This window comes from Pinus tabuliformis, chromosome 8 (genome assembly GCF_031772625.1).
Source record: "Pinus tabuliformis cultivar Carrire ecotype Pingquan chromosome 8, CPIR1, whole genome shotgun sequence".
In the NCBI taxonomy this organism is placed as follows: Eukaryota; Viridiplantae; Streptophyta; class Pinopsida; order Pinales; family Pinaceae; genus Pinus; species Pinus tabuliformis.
In genome coordinates this window covers 1,894,869,812-1,894,895,395 of record NC_142294.1, presented here as the reverse complement: position 1 = coordinate 1,894,895,395, position 25,584 = coordinate 1,894,869,812, and the positions used below count along the sequence as shown (strand labels likewise).

At 38.6% G+C, this 25,584-nt stretch overlaps 1 pseudogene; it reads left to right on the top strand.

The window, feature by feature from the left end:
• The first annotated feature begins 1,481 nt into the window (after positions 1 to 1,481).
• LOC149243958 (putative plant SNARE 13 pseudogene) lies at positions 1,482 to 1,960 on the top strand (annotated as a pseudogene).
• The last annotated feature ends 23,624 nt before the right edge of the window (positions 1,961 to 25,584 follow it).

The following is a 25,584-nucleotide window of genomic DNA, read 5'->3' as shown; positions in this document are numbered from 1 at the left end:
CACACTGCGCCAACATATTTGTGACTAAGATCATTAAAGGAGCAAGAGATAAAATGTTTCAGTGCCTCTTAGTCATGAATTGACATTTCCAAGGTTGCAAGAAGACACCGCAAAAGAATACATTAATCGCTCCTTAGTCTGCATTCATGCTCCCTAAGTCACATTGCTAGTGTGAAATTGTGATCGTCGCATTAAAAAGCAATGAATTTATGGGGTCAATAGGCAGGAACATCATCCACTCTAGGGGGGAGATAATCCAAGATGGATAGTTGTAGAGTCACATGGATAGTTTCAGTTTACACCTAGGAAGTGCAACCATCATTGGGATGTGATCATGTGACCTTTCTCAAGGTTGCACTAGCACATTACAAGGCTTAAAAAATATCCAGGATGTGAACCTCGTTTAATTGTGACTCTGCGACTTACCTAGTGAACCTCTCAGGTTTGTGGGAGCAATGGGTGTCAAGATGTGTTTTATACTTTAGCAAGAATCTTTGCAAGAGCTCATTTTCCCATGTGATAGCGCCTTGAAGCAACACAGTGCATTATGGATCCTAGAGTGCAATGAACATCCAACAAACTTTGGAAAGGCATGCAAATATGAGCCAAGTGCTCCAGAAATAAAGATTTAACACACATAGATTGTGAAGGAGGTATCACCAAATGTAAGAGTGCCTGACACCAAATCCTATTGGGATATATTAAAATGCGTTGGGTTGTTAGGAAGCAATTGGAGAATGGCCACAAGTGGCATGAACACATACATGGAGCAGTACTTGACAAAATCAAGTCACAAAGTCACAGTCTTAAGCTCTAGAAGTAGCCAAAAAATGCGACCTGGACTCCTTTGAAAATATGTAACTCCTCCCATGGTCGCTAATTCGTAGAATTTGTCTCAAAAAATTTAATGGCTAGTGCAACCAATCACGATCCTTGTGAGGCCCCCACAGATTGTGTTTTCTTCCATGAGTATGTATTTAAAAGGTCTCGATCACATGATCATGAGGAGGAAGGTCATATGGAGGGATTCCAAATTAAGTTCCTAGGATGTGGCATTTTCTTCAATTTTGTTGGTGACCTATATTGATGTGATGTTTCCCAAGAGCCTAAAAGAAGAAAGGAAGTTCCTAATACACAAAGGTCCTTCTAGTTTCCTTGCCAAGTCTTAATTTGGATATCCACCTTGTAATGGGCATAACGGATATAAATGTTGGAAAGCGGTTCACATCAACTCTCGATCTAGATTTATTTGTATGCATTTTGAGGATTGTGAGGCATGTTGGCTTAGCTGAAAGGTAACAAGGCTTGATCAACTAGCTTTTAGTTTTTAACCTTTCAAGCAGAGTAGTGAGGAATTTGGCCTAAATTGATGAGATCTAAGGTGGATTGCATTGTAAAGTGTTCGAATTGAGGGGGGACGGTTTCGATTCGGTGCCAAAATGGTGGTAGAAGGAGGAGAAGTGTCGTCGCCTTTGCACTAGATGGCGTCGAATAGCAATCTAAGTCCTGCATTGAGAGACATTGATGGCCAGCTTAGGGATCATTTATTCTCTCTCTCAAATGGATTTCAAAAATTGGATAAAATCAAAGACACAAATAGATAGAGTAAGAAATTAGAGGATCTCACTGGAAATATGCGAGAATGAAAATGGCTTATTAAAGAATTTGATCGAGAAATCAAGGAAGAATAGAGTGGAAATCCTCTTGAGATTAATAATCATCTTAATGAGAAAAAAAATAGCCAATGATCAAAGAACTGAACTCATATGTTGCATTAAGAAAGACATATGCAAGAAATCATGGAAACAAGAGAGTATAACTTTTTGAGAGTGGAACTACAAGTGGCGAGGCTTTTTTTAAGGAAAATGTTCGAGTGGCATCATCAATGACTAATCAAGAACTGGTAGAAGGTGGAACAAAGATGATGGATGAGACTGATCAAACAATAGATGTGACCTAGGCATGACATTTGAGACCTTTGATATATGCTATCGCCACACATCTTCATTCCTTACAGGAACATATGATCATTTTGTGCAAAAGGGAGCACGAGATCATGTTACATAATGGCACATGTTATGTGGCTATTAATGGAGGTTGAATAAAGAACACAAGGAAAATGGGAATTTCCATGGTTTTAAGTTGGTGGTCTATATGTGATTAATTCCCATTATTTTGGCCCATTCCTAGAAGAAGGTCCAGAGCAACAATAAAATAGCAAGAGGGCACCTTGAGTTCCAACAAAAGATGAGTATTAAAATTGGAAAATAATGAATGGAAGCCTAGCCAAGACCTTGCAAATGTCACTTGTTCCGAAAACATCGTTACACAAAAGGGGGACTATATAAGGGTCCAATTAATGCCTTTTCCTCAGCTAATTAATTGTGTTTTAATATCATGCCTTCCTTATAAATATATATGACAATGCCTTTTGTTTGCATGTAGGAGGAAAAGAGCAAGAACATTGACCATGTGAAAGGAGCCAAGCTTTATCACGGAAGCTATAGAATGGAAAGATGGTTCCACATAGGCTCTAGGAACCAGTTAGCCATACCTAAGGTACCACATCAAAAAGTTGTTGGATGCAAGCAAGGAACAAAAGCAAAAAATTCAATGGTTCATTCAAGTCTTCATGGTTTCACAATAGTATTGGAAATGAGAACCCTAGGGTTTCTCAGAACCTTCTTTTATCCACGTGTAAATTCATGGTGTCAGCAACTATGATAAGATTGATTGAGCATGTACTAGGAAGTAGGCATGAGAGAACAAAGAGGAAGCTCAAGAATCATGAGCGTAGGTCAAGGGTCACAATAGGTTAATAGGCACATCATCTCTATAAATTTTCCCTCATGCCTCATTGTAAGGGGAATTTTAACACTTGAGTTGATGCTAGGACTAGACAGTTGATTTGTGCTTGAGAGCTAGAGGCACTCAGCTCTTGGAAGCCAGTATAGGGAGCTGCAGTGATGCTAGGGTTTTTCATTAGGAAATGGTATGAGAAGCCCACCTTCTACTGTTGGAATTTGACAAACTACAATATATGTACTTGTATTTTCAACAACAATAATAATATGTTCTTCATTTCTGGCACTAATTCCCATGCTTGTTCATAGTGGTTATATTGGTTGTCTGATATTTTCATTACATTTGTATGTGTGCATTCATACATGTAATATGTTATGGACTGGTTCATAGTTGTTGTATGTATGTTTTCTTTCAAATATGTATTTACTTATTTCTCACCATGTCGGTGATCTATTGTGAACTAATTTTCAATTAACCTCTGGCATGTTCATGTTCATGTATGTCTGATTGGGTTTGGCTCTCTAATCCCTCTTGTGGCATACTCCTTATTGATGTTGAGACTTTCTTTCACCTCTTGCTGTAGTTTGTCAATATTGGGCTAATTTTGTTTCATTATCTGGGAATTTCATTTTTTTCCCTGCTTTGACACCTTCTCATTTGATAGTCAAGAGTGAAAAAATTCATGGTGGTAGTCAGGCCCACATACCAAATGGGGCTCCTATCTCAAATGGTGTGACGTCTAATTGGGACTTTGCAGTGGTGAGACCCCCCTAGTTGTTGGCAAAACATTCCAGCCTGTGAACAATATATCCACATCATATCCTTCATTATCGAGTTACCATGCATGACAATACCAACTACATGCCATGGCCTCATGCACGAAAACTATAACCATGAAAATGCATACATAATCAACATATAGAAACTAACATGCTTAACAAATGCATAACTGACATGCACTCATGACGACCCCGTCCCAACAAAAACATCAACAACTATTATATGAAAACATAACGGTAACAATGACCACCACCATGCATACATAACAAGCACATAGACCATAAGCATAATGAATAGATATGCAACTGAAATGTATGTGTGAAAAACAAATTTTTCCCATCTAGTCCAAGGGTTGAACCATGCTTTGATACCAAACTGTAACCACCATCCTCCCACACTTACCCAAGCCTACCAGTCCACCAGGGTAAATATGTGATGAATAGTTACTATGATATGAATCAACTTCCTAGGTCACCTTAAAGAAGTGGAATCGACTCAATTAAATGTTACTGACCTCCCTCATGTACCACAGGACCCCCAAGGGCTAACCCACCTTTCTAGGTGCCCAAACCCTAAGTTAAGCCTTTATTTCATTGATCTAGACCCTTGGACGTTGGCATAACATGACCTTATTTCGACTGCAACTCCCTAGTCGCATGAACAAGTCTACAAGGGAGCGACTAGTTTTTTTTACTCAGTTATGTGCTAGCAAACACAATATCTAAGCCACTTTTTCAGGGCTAGGATCCAGTCCTTTGCCCAGAACATAATGAAACTCTCAAAAATGATAAATGGCATACAAACAAAGCCTTCCATACAAAACTCAGACAATATCCTGACCTAACAAGGCCTAGCCATGACAAGCATTCCATCAAATACATTATGAACATGTAATTTGCAGGCCATTAAAAAACCTGAACATAGGGATCTCATACTTATCTAAGAATCATCAAGAAGTTTTGATGCCCTCCCATAATAGCTACAAGATCATATAATAGGTCATGTATTCATTAAAATTTCATTTACTAACCAAAACATGATGAGAGCCATAACTGAAGTCTATAATAAACCATGCTTATAACCAACATATAACCAGAATAGTAACAATGAAAGAACAACCATTAAAGCCACATAATAACAAGTACATTTACTCATCAAACACAAGAGGAAAAGAGCTCTTATTAACATATGAAAAATCCAACCAAGTCAGGGACTTCCACATACCACTCTACCATAGATTGGGCTGAACTAGATATTTCTTTTAGATAATCACCCCTGTTCCATATTCCAAACATGAATGTGGGACTCACAACAAAACAAACTAGGACTTCTTTAGGATTTACCCTAAATCTCACCATTACTTGTTAAGGATTCCTAGGCCCGAAACCCTCATATATATAACCGGGATTTACTGCAATCCCGCCATAACCGGTCAAGGATTCCTAGCCCAAACAAGAAACATATACTATCAGGATTTACTTCAATCTCACCATATACTGGTACAGTGATCACCAGGCCTATACAAGCATGGATTCCTTCAGATTTATTCACCTACACTACAGGCTATATTCTTGTCCCCGCCCTTGGGCTTTAACGCATATCCCACCATATACCGGTCCAGGGATTTCTAGGCCTTCGAGAATTTTCATGAGACCACCTCACATCAATTTCGAAACCATCCAACAATCCAGATTAACCAGATAAAAGAACCCCATCACACCATGATTATCCAAAAATGGCAAGGCAAGGTTGAAAACCACTGTCACACTTAGAGAAACCCATGCCAATGACATCAGTAGAACCAAATACACGCATGTATATACCATATATGCCAAAACTAGCAAGGAAAACATACCTGAAACTCAATACTACAAGTAATTATGATATAGCTCCTTGATCCAACTCTTCCTTGCTTGATCTTTGCTTCCTTTTTTATTTCTTGTCCTTCCTTTGCCTTCCTCCAATGCTAGAGTGCTCCAAGAATGCTCTAAGTGTGCAAGAGTATGAGAGAGAAGAGAGAGAGAGAGCTCCAAAAATGAACTAACAAAATGTTGTACTGTCAAAAACTGTGAACTAATCATTAGAATGTAGGTTTTAACCCCGTACAGAAATTACCTGCATACGAATTCTAAAAATAGAAAATAAACAATAGCGAGAGCATAACACATAAAACAAATATACACAGAGATTTTCCCCTGGATCCTAAAACTGGGACTACCAGATTGATTTTTTATTATGTTCCTTTCAATGTTATAATACATATATATACATTCCAAAGCATCCAATACCATGGACCGAAAACCATTGGGCCCAAAACCATGTGCAAAAACCATGCAAAAAACCATAGATAGGTCTGCCCACCTAATATAGGGTCCAAAAAAAAAATTTCACCAGGGCGCTGCCCCGCTCAAACCCCCTGTGACCCCCCCACTGTGCATTAGCACAATGAAGGGGGGGTTCCACCACCTCTATAACCCCTCAGTTTTGCTAGGGGGGCTAGTCGTGGAAAGAATATAGCACAATCCAACATTATCCCACTTGTTCTGTAGATAACTTTATACCTACAGGAATAGGAACCTTCACTATTTTACTATCCTACATATTAAAGCTCTGTAGTATTGTCTCGACATACTTCCTCTGGTTTAACCAGAGCTTCCTCTTTGCTTGATCTCTTTTAATTTCCATGCCCAAAATATAGTTTGCAGCACCAAGATATTTCATGTTGAATTTGGAGGACAATTGGGTCTTCAAATCCTGGATAATTTATTTGTCATTTCCAACCAGCAACATATCATCCACATAAAAGACCAGATAAATAAGGCGGTCACCAATTAATTTAAAATACACACAGTGATCTACTTTTCTTCTGGTGAAGCCAAGTCCCCGTATAAATGTATCAAATTTCTGATACCACATCCGTGGTGACTATTTTAACCCATACAAAGACTTATTTAACTTTCATACCAGTTCTTTCTTACCCTTCACCCAAATCCTTCAAGTTGCTTCATGTAGATCTCCTCTTCCAGATCCCTATGACGAAATGTTGTCTTCACATCCATCTATTCTACCTCAAAATCAAAAGCAACAAAAACAAATAAAAGTAATCTAATAGAAGCTACCTTGGCAACAACAGAAAAAATATCACCAAAATCAATTCCTAGCACCTGGGAATAACCTTTTGCTACTAACCTAGCTTTGTATTTCTCCACCTTTCCTTTTGCATTCATCTTCTTCTTGAACACCAATTTGCTACCAATGGGTTTCCTTCCAGCCGAAAAATCCACCAGATCCCAAGCCTCATTTTTGTGCAAAGATTCCATTTCATCAACCATGGCCTCTTTCCAGAGTTTGCCATCCTCCGAATCTACTGCTTCCTTCACAGTTCTGGGATCATCATCAATAATATATAAAGAAAAATTTGAACAGAAAGTAGATGGATTATACCTTTTTGGCTACCTTCTTTCTCGGACTGATCTTCTCACAATCAGAGTTTGTGGCTCTTCATCTTCTGATTCCCCTTCTGCTGTAGAGTCTGATTCTTCCTCCTTTATCTCAAACTCTATCTTCTCAGGTTCCTTTGGTTGGTCTTCATGTTTAATAACATATTTCACCTATCTAAACACCACATCTCAGTTGTACACAACCTTCCTTGTTATTGGGTTCCAGAGCTTATAACCCTTTAAACCATCCTTATACCCAATAAAGACGCACTTTTCAGATTTACTATCCAACTTTGTTATTTTCTCCTTTAGAACATGTACATATGCATCACATACACATACCCTTAGATGTGAAAGAGAGGGTTTCTTACCAGTCCATACCTCTTGTGGAGTCTTATCCTCTAGCGCTGAAGAAGGTCATTTGTTGACCAAGTGAGATGTTGTCTCCATCGCCTCTGCCCAAAATTCATGTCCTAAGCCAACACCACTGAGCATGCTTCTTTCCCTTTCCATCAATGTCTTGTTCATTCTGCAACTCCATTTTTCTTAAGTGTGTATGGAGTATTTTCTTGTTGTGTTATACCACACTTCTTATAGAATTCTTCAAATTCCTTCTTGCAAAACTCTCCACCATTATCTGTCCTCAGCACCTTTATCTTCTTCTCTATCTAGTTTTCCACTAAAGCCTTAAGTTCTTTAAACTTGTCAAAGACTTCAAATTTCTTCTTGAGGAAATATATCCATGTCTTCCTTGAGAAGTCATCTATAAATGATACATAGTACACAGACTTACCCAGTGATGGAACCTTCATAGGTCCAAACACATCATTGTGCACAAGCTCTAATATTTGTTTCACCGTCTTACCACTAGAGGGGAAACTCACCTGATTCTGCTTCCCATATACACATTTTTCATAGAAATAAAAATCAAAAGAGCTATTAGTCATACCTTCTACCATACCTTTACCATGAAGTATTTGAAAGCCCTTCTCTCTAATATGTCCAAGCCTTTGATGCCATAGCATGGTCTTTTCTCCAGAGACCACTAGATTTTCTGCTCCACTTTCAGGAACCATAGAACTATTCCACCCAGCAATAACAGTGCTACCTTTCAGCTTCTAGCTAGTTCCAATCTAAACTCCCCGCATCAATACCAGTGCTCCCCAAACCATCTTGGAGGTATCTTTCTCGAGCACTGTTTTTAAACGTGTATCATCCAGCTTGCTTAAAAAAATTAGATTTATGGCTAATGCGGGAATATGAAGAACACTCAGAATTGTTCTAATCCTTCCACCTTGCAACTTCAACTTTACCTTTCTGTGACAAAGGATTCTAGCCTTCCTGTCATCCCCCAAGAAGACATCACCACCATCATATTTATCATTCTCGCAAAACCACTCTCTATGGGGAGTGAAGTGAAAGGATGCACCTAAGTCCATCAACCACGCCTCATGATATACATGTGTACTTGAAGAAGCCAAGTACACATCCCCACCTTCATCTGAGGTGGTTTTCACCTCTGGAGAAAGAGCATCATTAGATCCCTTTCCATTTTCAGGAGCTTTAGATTTATAGTCACTTTTGTAGTGCCCTTCCTTTCCACATTTTCCAGCACACCTTTACAAGTTTTCCTGGAGATTTAGATCTCCCTCTAGATTTAGATCTCCCACTCGATGACTTATTTTTGTTTCTATTCTAGGACCGTCTTCATATAGACAAGGCATCACCATTCTGGCTCTCCATATTTTTCTGTCTCATCTCCTCCATCAGCAAGGATGAGACTATTTCATCAAATTGCACGGCAGTTGCATTGCTACCTATTGCAATAACCAAACTATCCCATGAATCTGGTAGAGAACACAACAAACTAATTCACTTATCTTCATCTGAAATTTTAATATCAACAGACAATAACTAGCTTACCACAATATTAAATGCATTCAGATGCTCTGTCACTGAGTCTCCATCTTTCATCCTCATGTTATACAAATTTTTCTATAGGAACAGTTTATTCCCCAGAGACTTAGATTGGTACAAAGTCCCTAACTTGTCCCACAAAGCCTTTGTCGTAGCTTCCCCTAATACATTCAAAAATACTAAATTTGAGACACACAATTGTATTGTGCTCTTTGCCTTTCGATCCAACTTCTTCCATTCTTCATCAGAAACTCCCATTGGTTTAGTACCTAGATCTACCACGATCCAGTGATCTTTATCCACCAAGAGATCCTCCATCTTAAGTTTCCACAACTCAAAACTCTGAACATCAAATTTCTCGATCTCTATATTTCCATTGCTCGCCATCTTCTTTCACCACCATAATCGATCCTGTAGATCTCCCACTGAATAGGGTCTACCATAGACTTGAGCAAAACCCCTCAACAAAAAATGCATCCCCCTGAAGCCAAAACATCTCTGATACCAAATGTTGGTTTTAACCCAGTACAGAAATTACCTATATACGAATTCTAAAAACAGAAAATAAACAATAGCGAGAGCATAACACATAAAACAAATATACACAAAGATTTTCCCCAGGATCCCAAAATCGTGACCACCAGATTGGTTTTTCATTATGTTCCTTCCAATGTTACAATACATATATATACATGCTGAAGCATCCAATACCATGGACCGAAAACCATCGCGCCCAAAACCATGTGCAAAAACCATGCACAAAACCATAGGTAGGTCCGCCCACCTAATATAGGGTCCAAAAAAAAAATTCCCCAAGGCGCTGCCCTAAACCTCGTAGAGGGGGGCTAACCACTCCCCTCAAGCCCCTTGTGACCCCACACTATGCATCATCGCAATGAAAGGGGGGCTCTACCTCCCCTCTAATCCTCTAGTTTCGTTAGGGGGGCTAGTTGCCAAAAGAATATAACACAATCCAACAAAAGCATTTTTATTAATGGAGCCTCTATTTTATTCAATTTCCATTATTTTTCCTTCATTTTCCTCCTCACATGCAATCTATGACCTTTCAGCTTCCTTTTCTCCTATTTTCCATTATTTTCTTAAATAAAATTCCAATTAATGCCTCTTTGTCTTTGTCAATTTCCTTACCCATAATAAACCAAATGAACACCCATTAGAATGTTTTTCCCAACATTCATCTTGGAATACGTGTCCCATGACCTTGGTCTTATTTTTCTTTCATTAACTTTATTACTTGGATAAAATAACTAATCTGATGTTTAGGAAAACACCCATGATTTTGTTAGTTTATACCTTTGTAGTAGAGTTTAAGGGCTTTCATGTTGACAAACAATGGGAGTCTGTCACCATCTATATGGCCAATGCAAAAGTTGTTCTCACATGCAATCTAAACAATAATGTAAGGGCCTAACCATAAACTTTCAAAATTTTTTTGGTTAGCTGGCTTTTCACCATTTCGTTTCTCCATAATAGCACTAAGTTTGTTGATCTAGAACTCATCTATGAGCCCTTCTAACAATTTTTTTCTTTGTAACTTCTTGACTCTTGACAAAGTGGTCATAGGTTTTTATTATGTTTTCATACAACTCGATCAAATGTGAGATCTTTTCCTTCATAACATCAAAAGCAATAGAAACATGTTATAAAATATGACATACAAGAAGCTTCAGATGAATAGGTGTGGTAACCTCCATATAGTACATGACTTCAAATGCACTGTTTCTAGTTGAATATTTCTAGGTAATTATATTAGCTCATAGAGTATATTTGATCTAACTATCCTATCTTCTCTTCCTTTCACCCATGGTCTTTTTTATGATGTTATTTAACTTCTTATTGCTAGATTCAACAAGACCATTTCCCTGGGCATAGTAGTTTGAAGAATGGGACAAGATAATTTCATGGTTAAAGAAAAAATATGGCAATCTAGCATAATTGAATGCCTTAGAATTATTTGTTGTAATATTTATAGGAACACAAAAACAATTTCTAATCCTACCTTCGAAAAAATTAACCACTATCTCATCAGTTACCTTCTTGGTGGGTATGGCCTCACCTACCTAGTGAAATAGTCTATAGTTCTCAATATCCATTTATGATCGTTACTTTAGTTTTCTTTAAACTCACTGATGAAATCAAGGCCCAACTATTGGAATGGTTTCTCTACGAATGTCAATTGTAGAGGAAGAGTCACCAACTTTGTTTTTTTGATGAATAATTAACATTGTTGACACTCTTTGACAAACCTATGTACATCATTAAAGATGAACGACCAAAATAATCGCCACCATTAAAGATTTTATGCATGGTTATTCTAGATACATGATAGTCTCTACATAATCCTTCATGAAGCTCTTTGATCAAAGTTTGGGCTTCCTCAAAATTCACACACCTCAATATTAACCCATTAAGACATTGCAATACTCATCCTTGATTTATGTTAAAATTGGCAACTAGGGCCAAACTTCATGTGGGTCATCTTATTCATGGTTGATAATATTTTTATTAGATTCCTCTCATCGAGAGGTGTAGTATTGATATCAAGATCATCTGATTCTGATAAGTATTCATGGAGATATGAATTTATTTTGCTTATGGAATTATTATCAAGCCGACCTACAACTCATGTAGGCTCAGAAGCCCAACAGTCGCATCTATTCAAACACTAATGTTGTGTATAAATATAGGAGGACTTTTCCTCATTTGGAATCACTCATCTCATCACATCTCTCTCTCTCTACTGCGCAGAAAATAGTCTCTTCTCTACTGTGCAAAAAAGGGTCTCTCTCTCACACATGTGAAGCTGGAAGCTGCTGAAACTGAAGTTGTAACTGCAGATCCAAACTTTGACCAGCGTGGACTATCAAACCTCCTATTTTAATCTGCGCTATAGGTTCATTTGAACCTCCTCTCAAATTTGCAACTTTTGGTGGTGGAATCAAGTCAATTCGACGGACGGTTTGCAAGATATCGATTGCCCTAGTTTGAAGGAAGCTGCTAAAACTGAAGCTGCAACTGCAGAAGTGAATTTTGACCTGCGTGGACCATAATATCTCCTCATTTGATCTATGTTGTACATTCATTTGAACCTGCTCTAAAAGCTGCAACTTTTGGTGGTGGAATCAAGTCAATCCGACGAACGGTTTGCAAGATATCGATTACCTTAGTTTGAAGGAAGCTGCTAAAACTGAAGCTACAATTGCAGAAGTGAAGTTTGACCTATGTGGACCAGAAAATCTCCTCATCTAAATTGCGTTGTAGGTTCATCTGAACCTCCTCTGGAAGCCACAACTTTTGGTGCTGGAATCAAGTCGATCCGACGGTCGGTTTGTGAAATATCATCTGCCCTAGTTTGATGATGAAGCCGCTAATGCTGATGCTGCGGATTTAGGGTTTGCTACTGCTGATATAAATTAGATTTATTGTATTATTTCTCTCTGCTGAATTATTGAAGATAAGAAGATTTGATCAAAGGGTTTCCCCACACATTGTGGGGTTTGTCCCTGGCTAGCCGCCACATCTTGTGTCTCTTGTCTTGGCTTGTTCTCTATCGATTGTTTAATGTTCTATCGGCACTTTATGTACATGTGATTGCTAATTTGTCAAATATAATAAGAAAAAGAATTAAAATGTTATAAGCATAGAACATACCATAACTTAACATGGTATTAGAGCTGAGGTGAAGACAAAGAACGAGCAAGAGCAAGAGAAATCACTAAAGAGAAGATTGGCAAGGCTATCTTAAAAGAACTATGGGGTCCTCAACACTCTTTCCTGCTGAAGACAGGCTCCGTGAGAAAGCTGACTATCACGAATGGAAGATGTCTATCAATCTAACCCTAGAAGATCAAGGAGTGTTAGACCATGTGAGAGGTAATATTGTTGAGCCTCCATCAAATGCATCTGCTACTACTTGGAACAAATTGAAAAATGGAGAAGTCAAAACAAAGAGGATCATTCGGGACTCTATCGACAAGCACTTGGTGGCCTACATATCTGAACTGGACACCTACAAGGAAATCTACGATAGACTGGTGAGTATATTTAAATTTATGATGCAAATCAAGTTTTGTTTCTTAGAGATAAACTGAGGGAAATCAAGAAGGGTAAAGATGACAGTATGCAAGCATACTTCTTAAGAATCATCGAGATCAAGAACGATCTCCTATATATTGGGGAGACTATTACTGATAGGGAAATGGCACTCACGACTCTTGGAGGATTACCATCTGAATGGTATGTGTTCAGGACTACTCTTCTGAACAATCATGTAATTCCTGGTTTCAAGGAATTAATGGCTAGATGCATTCTAGAAGAAACCAGGGTAGAAGAGCAAGAAATGCCCTTGCCTAGAGGTCCTCCTGCTGCCTTTTCTTCTCATGCTAAGAAAAGAAATAATTCCGATTCTAAATCGAAAAGAAAGGCTAGACCTAAGGGTGGAAGAAAATGATGATGTTACATTTGCAATAAAGTAGGTCACTATACAAGGGAGTGCCCTGATAGAAATGACTCACACTGGGACGATGATCAAAATCCCTCTGATGGAAATCAAAGGAATGACAAATTCAATAGCAAAGGTAAGAGGAGAGTTGGGAATCAAGGAAGAGGACAACCATTCAAGAAGGCTAGAAATTGCAGGATGTATTAAATGCACCTGACCTCAAAAAGAACCTAGTGTCCATCTTGGCAATGGAAGACAAAGGCTACAAGGTAACCTTTAGTGATGGCAAGGTACGTATATGGAAAAATAATGTTAAAGATGCCTTTACTCTTGGGTTTCATGTTGATTCATTATATCAGTTTGATGGAAGTTCGCTAGGTGTAATTTCTTATGACACATCTCTTCAGTCCGAACTTTGGCATCAGAGGTTTTCCCACCTTCATTATAAAGCTCTACCCGATGTAAGACAAATGGTGATAGAGATGTCCAAATTCCGAGTAGATAAAGAAGGTGTATGTGCTGAAGGAAAGCTCAAAAGGGGACCATTCCCCTCAAGCCAAAGCAAGACCTCCGATATATTACAGTTGGTTCACTCAGGCATACCTGAGGCTGGTATTAAGAGGGAGACTACTACACCACATACTCCTGAGTAGAATGGTGTGGCAGAAAGGAAGAACTATATGATTGTGGAAACTGTTTCTATGGGTAGATGATGTAACAATGCCTGATGTAAAGGAACCCATGGATCCTATTTATCCACCTGAGCCTTCCTCTTCTAGGAAGAGGCCTTCATGTCTTAGGGGGATACTTGATGACGCTGAAGGACATGCTGCACCCTGAGGAACCTTCCGTGAAAGTAAGAAACCTAATAGGTGTCGGGGATATCTGAAAATCATGAGCACAATCATACAAAATGAACCTTCATCATTCTCAGATGTCGTCAAGCATCAAATATAGAAGGATGCTATGACCAAAGAACATGAGTTTATTATTAAGAATGATGCCTGGGAAGTAGTTCCCAGACCCCCGGACGAGAAAGTTGTCACTTCTAAATGGCTTTACAAGATAAAGCATGCAGAAGATGGAAGTACGGAAAAGTATAAGGCTAGTTTTGTTGTGCGTGGCTTCTCCCAGAAGGAAGGTATAGACTATGATGTGATATTTTCACCTGTTGCCAAATATATGACCATCTGCTTGATCACAACCCTTGTGGCTTCACAAGGATGGAACCTACATCAGATGGATGTCAAGACCATGTTCTTGCATGGTTTGATCAAAGAAGAGGTATATGTGGAGCAACCTGAAGGATTTGAGATTTATGATTGAAAATCTCATGTATGTAGGTTGAAGAAGGCTCTCTATGGGCTAAAACAAGCACTTCGAGCATGGTATGAGAGGATCGATAGCTACTTGATGAAGCTGGGATTCACTAGGAGTGAAGCTGATCCTAACCTTTACCTTAAGGTTGAAGATGACAAGCCTCTCATACTAGTGTTGTATGTGGATGACCTCTTTCTAACAGGTGCAGACCCTCTCACTATCAAATGTAAGAGGGAGTTGGCTTCTGAATTTGAAATGAAGGACCTAGAATTGATGCACTATTTCCTAGGACTTCAAGTGTGGCATAAGCCAGGGGAAATTTTCCTATCTCAAGGAAAATATGTGGTTAAGATATTGGAAATATTCGGTATGATGGACTGCAAGCCTTTGACTACCTCAAGGATCTTAACTTTTAGAAGTTATAGGGTAGTGATGTCAGAGAAAATTTGGGAAATGCCTCTAAGTTTCATAAACTCATTCGCATTGATGTTCTTGGTGAACCTCCGTTCGAACATATGTTTTTCAGTTAGCATTGTGAGCTCATATTTGGTTGAGCCTCATTAGATTGGTGCCAAGAATCTTCTGAGATGTCTTCAGGGCACACTCTCTCATGTATTAAGATACACTGCGGAGATGTGAGACTACTTCGATATACTGATGCTGATTGGGTAGGCAATGTGGTGGACCATAAGAGCACTTCCGGGTGTTGTTTCACCTTGGGATATGCTTCCATATCTTGGATGAGCAGGAAGCAGAAGTCGATGGATTTGAACACCGTCGAAGCAAAGTATATTGCTACTAGCATGGCCTCCTATGAGGCAGTCTGGTTGCGAAAGCTCTTCAGTGAGCTGTTTGGATTTACATTGGATACCACTGTGATTCTCTGTAACAACCAGAGATGGGATTCGATAATTGAGGAATCTCATATTCGTCAATTTCTCTAGCAAATAGACATCATTTGGGATATGGTAAGTCAATGAGCAAGGAGTCTCCATCACATTAAGATGATGTACAGGTCGATACACCTTGTCAAAGCCCCGAGGAAAGATCTAATCTATGATTTTCCAAAACGACATGGAGCCGACAAGAAACCCTTGTACAAGGGTCCTACATGTTGCATACATTGAGCTCTAGGAGCTCTGAGGGCTTGCAATTCTTACTGGAACAACATATGACCACAGGGTGACTCACCCTCCCCTGGTGGTGCGCACTAGAACAAGATGATTCGCTCTCTTGTGGGACAAGATGATTCGCTTTCTTGTGGGACAAGATGATTTGCTCTCTTGTGGAATAGGATGATTCGCTCTCCAGTGTAGCAGGGTTAATGTGTTCTCCTGTGAGGCCTGGATTGATGTGTTCTCCATGGCGATTGTAGTAGGATTGATGTGTTCTCCTGCGAGGCATGGATTTATGTGTTCTCCATGGCGATTATAGTAGGATTGATGTGTTCTCTTGTGAGTCCTGGATTGATGTGTTCTCCATGGCGATTGTAGTAGGATTGATGTGTTCTTCTGTGAGGCCCAGATTGATGTTTTCTCCATGGCAATTGTAGCAGGATTGATGTGTTCTCCTGTGAGGACGAGATTGATTAGTTCTCCTATCGAGGCATCCCACCCATGCAGTCTAGGACTCATGGGAAGTACCTCTCATCTGATCAATGAGCAGGGAAATGAAGTTAGGGACCATAGTAGTACCGATGGACACATCATTGTATCTACCGTACTCCCTACGCTAGGATGACCTCCATTGATTTGGGATCAATGATATTGGTCTGGGACCAGTGGTAAGAGTGGTACATTCTATAACACTAACTTCGGGTTGGTTGTTACTGGTCTGGGACCAGTGGTAGGAGTTGTACTCACTATGACACTGACTTCGGGTTGGTTGAGACTAGTCTGGGACCAATGCTACATACTCTGAGACCTACTTTGAGTCAATATGATACATCCTTGATCATTTCTTCTTCTTCATAATTCGGAAAAAAGCAGAGCAGAACAAAACGAAGCAGAGCAGAGCATAACAGAGCAGAACCATACAGATCAGTACAGGGCAGAACAAGACAAAGCATAATAGGTAGAATAGAGCAGAGCAGGGCAAGGGTCAAGCTATACAGGGAAGTGCATTTGATGGATGAATAGTAATGACCGATAGACATATTGCATATGAAGTTCTCCTTAGTTGAGAGGGAGTGTTAAAATTGGAAACTAGGGCCAAACTTCATGTGGGTCATCTTATTCATGGCTGATAATATTTTTATTAGATTCCTCGCGTCGAGAGGTGTAGTATTGATATCAATATCATCTGATTCTGATAAGTATTCATGGAGATATGAATTTATTTTGATTATGGAATTATTATCAAGTCGACCTACAACTCATGTAGGCTCAGAAGCCCAACAGTCGCATCAATCCAGGCTACCATGGAGAACACATCAATCCAAGCCTCACAGGAGAACACATCAATCCTGCTACAATCGCCATGGAGAACACATCAATCCAGGCCTCACAGGAGAACACATCAATCCTGCTACAATCGCCATGGAGAACACATCAATCCAGGCCTCATAGGAGAACTAATCATCCTGCTACACAAGAGAGCGAATCATCTTGTCCCACAAGAGAGCGAATCATCTTGTTTCAGTGCGCACCACCAGGGGAGGGTGAGTCACCCTGTGGTCGTATGTTGCTCCAATAGAACTGCAAGCCCCCCAAAGCTCCTAGAGCTCAATGTATGCAGCATGTAGGACCCTTTTACAAAGGTCTCTCGACGACTCCAAGTCGTTCGGGAAAATCACAAATTTGATCTTTCCTCAGGGCTCTGTCCTGTACATCATCTCAGTGTGATGGAGCCTCCTTGATCATCGACTTACCATATCCCAGATAAGGCAGTAATTAATGTCTATCTGCTGGAGCAATTGTCAAATACGGGATTCCTCAATAATCGAATCCCATCTCTGGTTGTTACAGAGATTCACAGTGGTATTCATCATGTGTACAAACAGCTCACTGAAGAGCTTCAGCAACCAGACTGCCTCACAGAAGGCCATACTATCAGCAATGTATTCTACCTTGGTGGTGCTCAGAGTCACCGACTTCTGCTTCCTGCTCATCCAGGATATCAAGGCAGATTCCAAACAGCACTGAGAAGTGCTCTAGTGATCCTCCATACTTCCTGCCCACTCATCATTCGAATAATCATGTGGTTTCATATTTCTGGCAGTGTATCTCAATTCATGAGAGATTGTGCCCTGAAGATATCTTAGAAGATTCTTGGCACCAATCTAGTGAGGCTCAACCAAATATGAGCTCACCATGCTAACTGCAACACAGATGTCCGGACGGAGGTTCTCCAAGAACATCAACGCGAATGAGTTTATGAAACTTAGAGGCATTTCCCAAATCTGGTCCGACATCATTACCATATAACTTTTGAAAGTTAAGATCCTCGAGGCAGTCACAAGCTTGCATCTTATCTTCCCACATTCAGAATCCAACTCCCTCTGTCTCCTATAAATGAGAGGGTCTGCACCTGTCAGACATAGGTGCCGGTACGAGAGGTTTATCATCCACAACCTTCGAGTAATGGTTTGGATCAGTTTCACTCCTAGTGAATCTCAGCTGCATTAAACAGCTATCAATCCTCTCATACTCTGCCCGAGGTGTTTTTATTCAAGCCATAGAGGGCTTTCTTCCATCAAACTCCTAGGGTTGTTCCAAACCTGTGAACCTACTGCATGAGGGGAAAGGTCCCCTTATAATATTTTCCTTCGGTACATTTCAGACATGTACCTTCATGCTTCTTTTTGAATTCAGGCATCCTAGTCACAATCTGACTCACAGACCTCCAGTGCTAAGTCAATGGACATGGTCCCTAGTGGACTTCCTGCAACTTGATACAACCCTGAACTCAAAACATCTTTAAAAGATCTATTTTCAAACACGTACCTTTCCATCGATAAGTGCCACCCTGCAACCTTTGACTTCCATTTCCGAGATGGACATCAGGTTCGATCAGGTACATAAAAGAGATTTTGGGGTTCCTTGCTTTCGTGGAAGAGTCGACCATTTCCTTGATGACCTGCAATACCAGTCATTCTTTTGATCATTGAAGATGTCCCAGGAATGATTGTTATCTTCATCAAGAGATGTGTCTCTACCATTCAGACACTCCTTCGCATAACAGCCGAACTTATTTCAACAAGGCATCCGCCTTTCCTTCCACCCTTAGATCCGAACTTCCCAATGAAGTGATCTTAAGATGGACCATCAAAATCTTCCGTTGTGCCATTCTGATAACATTCTTTGCTTTGAATTCACCCTCGGTGAATTATGAGGAACCCATTGATCCTTCTGTCTTGTCCCAACTGTCTTCGGCGATTGCTATTTCACTCTTGCTTGGGCATTGTCTTCACCTCAGCTCTGATACCATGTTAATTTTTGGTATGTTCTATGCTAGAGCAATTTATTTAAATTTTCATAGTTAGCAATCACATCAACATTAAGATAAACTGCAGATAGAACATAAATATAAATCACAAAAGACAAGCCAAGGCAAGAGGACACAAGATATGGCGCGAGCCAGGGACAAACCCCACAATGTGTGGGGAAACCCTTTGATCAAATCTTCTTTTATCTTCAAAGTTCAGCAGAGAAAGAGAGAGAGAGTACATTTACAACAGAAGTCAACACTTTGACTTATTTAGATCTGAGCATAGATCATCTCCTATAATGATGAGATCAGTTGAAGACATTCTACTTCAACTGATACCTATCATCGTGTTGCATCTCATCCATTTGTTGCACCTTACCATTAGCACCATCATGTTGCTCATGATCTCATAGATCACGCTGCCCATACATCATGTTGTCCATGATCTACATCATACTGCCCATACATCATGATGTTCCTTACTTAACTTGCCCATCATGCTGCATCTTTACTTCATCATTCCTTCCGCTGAGATCATCATGATACATTAGAGCCATCAAGATCATAGGAACATGTGACGAAGATCATTCCTTATATACTTATTGAAGATATATATATAGTGATCTTCTATGCTATAATGGTTATGCAGAGAACATAGTCCTTCTAGATCAAACCCTAACCACTACTGGCTATTATGAGGATACTGCTTCAAGAATACCTCCTGGATTTGCTTCATCAATGGTGTGCCAAGACATTAAGACTGGGAGGAGGCAAGAAGACCAAAACTCCATGAGCATGTAACTGTCTTCATTAACTGTGTATATGAGTCTCTGTGGCTTCATACCTTGACTGCGGCTAACTACGTTTACATACGTGACTGCGTTTCCATATATAACTGCAGGTTCTATGACTGCGTTCCAAATAGTGGGTTTCAGATATGACTGCGAGTATGTATATATGTTTCCTGAGTGTGAAATCTGAGCATGTAAATATCTTCTCTATCGCTGTGTATATATATGATGCCATCGTATATATATATATATATATATATATATATATATATATATATATATATATATATATCTATATATATATATATATATCTATATAGATATATATATATAGATATATATATATATATATATATATATATATATATATATATATATATATATCTGTGTTGTTTGCCTGCATATATAAATATATTGCAGCGTTGTATCATAGCCTGCGTATGGCCAGCGTTGATGTGTTCCACGTATCTTTTAAATCACGCTGCCTGACTGCGTTGATGCCCACGCTATCTGACTGCGTTGATGCCCACACTATCTCTTAAACAATGCTTTCACCTTGACTATTGCCTTCACCCTTTGACTGCGGCCTTCATGTCCTGTGTATAGTATATACATAGTAAGCGTATCACTGCCAGCGTATATACCATGAGCGTACCATACATCATTGCGTCCCATAATATATATGATTGTTCTATTGACTGCGATCCATATAGCGTATCTCCATTGCCATAGCTGCGTTATTCATAACAGCATATATATGCATTTCCATGACTGCGTTATTTCCTTGCTGTGCTAGGGTTTCACCATGTATCATTTCCTGAACAGCGTATAGAGATGAACAACGAATCATCTTTCTGCGTAGAATTAGGGCATCATTTGCTGCTAGGGTTGCTTCTAGACCAGCGTATTCTTAGTGATTCTCCTTCTCCAAAAACCCAAGACGTGGAGAGGAGATCACCTTCAGAGTGTTTCTAAATGACATCAAATCCTCTTATATTTATACTAAAACGTACATGTTGAATAGACATGACGTTTGGGCTTCTTGAGCCTACCTTAATTGCTGGTCGGCTTGATAATAATTACATAAACAAAATAAATTCATATCTCCATAAATACTTATCAGAATCGGATGATCTTTGGATCAATCCTACACCTCTCGACGAGAGGGATCCATAAAAATATCAGCTGCCAGAAATAAGCTAACCCACATGGAGTTTGGCCCTAGTTTCCAATTAAACACAATAGTACCTTAATAGCTACAAGTGATCCAAGAACCAATTTCAAGTCAAGTGTCAGGTCTTGTCAAAAAGCCAGTGTTGTAAAAGAGTCACTGTTGTAAATTTGTAAAAGAGTCATCATTGAAAGAGTCATTATTGTAAAAGAGTCAATCTACCTAGAGTCAAAGAGGCATTGTTGGGAGGTATAGTTGTCACTATTGGGATGATGTCATGGTTGGATTGTAGGTGATAGTGTGATTGGGTGTTCGTTCAAGTACAATAAAATCATTATAAATCATATTGTATCGTGGATCATTGTCCCTAGTACAAGAGTCCACACTCTTGTCTCACTTCTAATTATTATAAGGTGGCAAGGAGGTGCTAGGTAGGTGCATGAAGTCGCCTATAGGTTGGAGCATGTGAACACTTCAGGGTGGTAGGTTGGTATAGGATGTTGGGGCATACATTCAGTTGACTACTGAAGAAACCAGGGTGTTAGGGTGTCCTTCTAGTGGGAGCTGGAGAAGAATACTTTTCTAGAATTCTAGGAAATTGTAACTTTCATGTCAGTTGAGGCTAAAGATTAAAGAATTTATTAGAAAAACATTCGGTGGTTTTTTACCCAGAAGGATTTTTCCACTTAAAATTGTTGTGCCTATTTTGTTCTTTTCTTTACTGTTGTTATTTGATAAATATCAATAAGAATTGAAGATTAACTAATCCTCTGAAAAGATTTAAAAGTGCTAATTTCTAAGGAATACTGATTCACCCCCCCCTCAATATTTCCAATAATTGGTATCAAAGCTTGGTTCCTTCAATAGTAGTCTAAAAACTGGAAGGAGATCATGCAATACATGAAGAATAGAGTTCCTTTGTTTAATGGAAATAACTATGCACTTTGGAGTGGAAGAATGTAGGTTCATTTGCTAGCATAAGGATATGAAGTATGGGAAATCGTTGAAAAGGGCTTCACATCAACCCCGAATGAACAAGGTGAGAAAAATATGGTATATGATGCAAATTCTAAAGATCTTATTATTAGTGGGCTTATCGAATCTGCCTATCTTAAGGTATTGAGTTGCAAAACTACTAAAGAGGTATGGTGCAAGCTTGAGAATATATATAGGTGAATCACAAATGAAAGAAGCAAAGCTTCAAAATTTAAGGGAAAAATTTGAGCAACTCAGAATAAAGGAAGATGAAGATATTGTTGCATACTTTCAACGTGTTGATGAAACAAAAAATACATTGGAAGGTTTGGGAGAACCTGTCGACACAAAAATTGTTGTTCGAAAGATCCTTAGAACCTTGCCAACAAGATTCAACCCAAAGGTATCTATCTTAGAATATAGATTGAATCTGACCAATCTCAACATAGATGAATTGCATGGAATTCTTACGGCATATGAAATGAGGATTGAAGGAGGATGACACATCTTACTTAAAAACAACATTTTCCACATCCAAGAAGACTAGAAAAGACAAGAATACCCCAAAAGCAAAAAAATGCAGTTGTAAGTATTAAGAAAAGGAAGAAGATGAAGAAGAATTTTCAGATAAATAATTTTCCTACTTCACACGGAAAATGAGAACAAGGATAGGAAAATTCAAAGGTAAACTTGCATTAATATGTTTTGAATGTGGTGAGGTTGGGATTTTTGTAGCCAAATGTCCTCACAAAAATGAGGTTGTTACGAAGGGAAAGAAATGTCATAGGAAGTACAACAAGCAAGGAAATAAGAAATGGTTTAAGAAGAGTTTCTTCTCTAAAGAAGATATCTCCTCATCTGATGAAGACAGTGATAACGAAGAAGAAATCAACAGAAGAGTATTGTTTATGGCCAAGCACAATAAGCAAGAGGCATATGACAAAGAAGGAGAAGAAGAGATGCATGAGGTTGAATTTCAAAACAAAGTGATCAGGGTTATCAAAGAGCTCAAGGCTGAAAAGAAGCACGTCAACACTCTTAAAGATGAATTAAAGACAGAAAGGGAACATGTCCTCAATCTTAAAATCAATTTTGAAGAATACAAACAAAGTGAAGCATCACTCATGAAAGAATTAAAGGAAAGCAACAAGGAAAGAGAGGCATTGGAAGCTAAAATAGTATCTCTACGAAAGGAAGTAAAAAATGAAAAAACTCTTCAAAACTATGCCAACAGCTCAAAGGCATTGGAAGAAATCATCAACAATCAGCGATCATGCAGTGACAAGATTGGTCTTGGTTACAAAGAAAAATTCAAAAAGGAGTCAAGTCCTTCTATGACAACAAAAGAAGATGGATATGAAAAATCTTCCAAGCAGGTAGATCTCTCAGCTAAATCAAGAGATCGAGACTCATAAGAATAACCATGGAAAACAATTCCTCGAAGAATATTTCCTCCCGGGTATCAAACTATCTTTTATGGTCATTGTTATTCATGTGGAAGGTTTGGACATAGAGTTGTAGAATGTCGCATGTATGTTTGGAATTAATATAGTTCCAGAAGATATTTGAGAAATGGATATTCCAGAACTCAGCAAAATATCAACAGATTAGATCATTTGAGAGATGATGTTGAATGTTACAAATGCAACGATTTTGGACATCTAGCTAAATATTGCAGACTTGGAAGCTCTTCAAAGGAATCTCACAAAATGAAAATGAACAAATATGGAAAAGGAAGACTAAAAAATATGCTATCGCTCTCAAGGCCCAAAGCAATAGAAATGTTTGGTATGTTGACAGTGGTTTCTCAACACATATGACTAGAAATAAAAATAAGTTCATATCCTTGAAGGAAAAGAAGGATGGAACAATGTATTTTCGAAATGAGGTGTCTTCAAACGTCACAGGAGCAAGTACAGTCACACTTGGAAGCAAGGATTCATTAGCGAAGGATGTGTTGTTGGTTGAAAATATGAATCACAATCTTCTCAGTGTTTGACAGATGTGCGATCAAGGACACACGATGTTATTCAACTCTAAGAAATGTGAAAATAGGAAAGGAAATTTTGGAAAAATTGTGGCTACAACAAGAAGAGCTCCAAATGACATATACATTTTGGATGAAACACCTAAAGGGTGATTTTTGGCAAAAGAAAATGAAATTTTGTTATGGAACAAATGAATGGGACATATAAATTTCGACAATTTGGTCAAGATCAACAAAAAGGAAGTAGTAAGAGAAATGCCTAAAATTTCAAAACCTACTAATACGATATGTGAATCTTGTCAACACGACAAAAAAACAAGAATTGAGTTCAAGACAAAGGAACATTTAGTGTCACGTCCACTGGAATTTATACATATTGATCTATGTGGTGCTATGAGAACAAAAATTTTAGACAATGAATTATACTTTATGCTAATGATAGATGATTACACCAAAATGATAGTCGTCAGTTTCTTAAAGAAAAAGTCTGAGGCATTCAAATGTTTCAAAATCTATAAGGAATTGGTTGAAAATGAAATTGATTTGAAGATCATATGTCTGATATCAGATAATGGCAGAGAACTCACCTCCAAAGAATTTCAGCAATACTATGATGAAAATGGAATAAAAAGGAAATTCTCAATAGCTAGAACACCACAACATAATGGAATTTTTGAAAGGAAAAATAGAACCATTAGGAAATGGCTAGAACAATGTTAAATGACTCAAAATTGGATGATAAATTATGGGTTCAAACAATCGATACAATCATATTCATTATAAATAGAGGTCTACTTAGGAACAATTGTAACATGACTCTGTACGAATTATGGAAGGGAAGACCGACTAACGTTAAATACTTCAAAATATTTGGAAGTAAATGCTACATCAAAAGAGAAGGCCAAAAATTGGGCAAGTTTGATCACCGTGTTGATGAAGGTATTTCTATAGGTTATTCATGCAAAAGAAAGGCTTATAGATGCCACAATTTGAGGCGAAAACAAATAGTTGAAAGCATAAATGTTACTTTTCACGAAGACTATGTTCTAAAGGATAACAATGAGATCGTCTCTGAGGGGATTAAGTTAGAATCTGTGAAGGATGAAGAAGAATCTCTAGAACAAGATCAATCAAATAAGGAAACAATAGTCAACCAAGAGGAAATAAGAAATGATCAACGGAATGTACAAGAAACTTCTCCAAAAGTTAAAAAAAAAGGTGTCAAAAGAATCATCTATCAAATCAAATCATCAGCAACATAAATGAAGGAATTAGAACCAGAAGAAGTCAAAAACTTCGTTCATCACATCAAGCATACCTTGTTCTTTTAGCAAATTTTGAGCCTAGCAAATTTTGAGGAAGCTAGTCAAGATGGACACTGGATAGCAGCTATGAATGAAGAACTCGATCAAATTTAGAAGAGCGACACTTTGGAATTGATTACATGATCAAAGGATAAAAATTTTATTGGAACTAAATGGGTCTTTAGAAAAAAATTGAATGAGGAC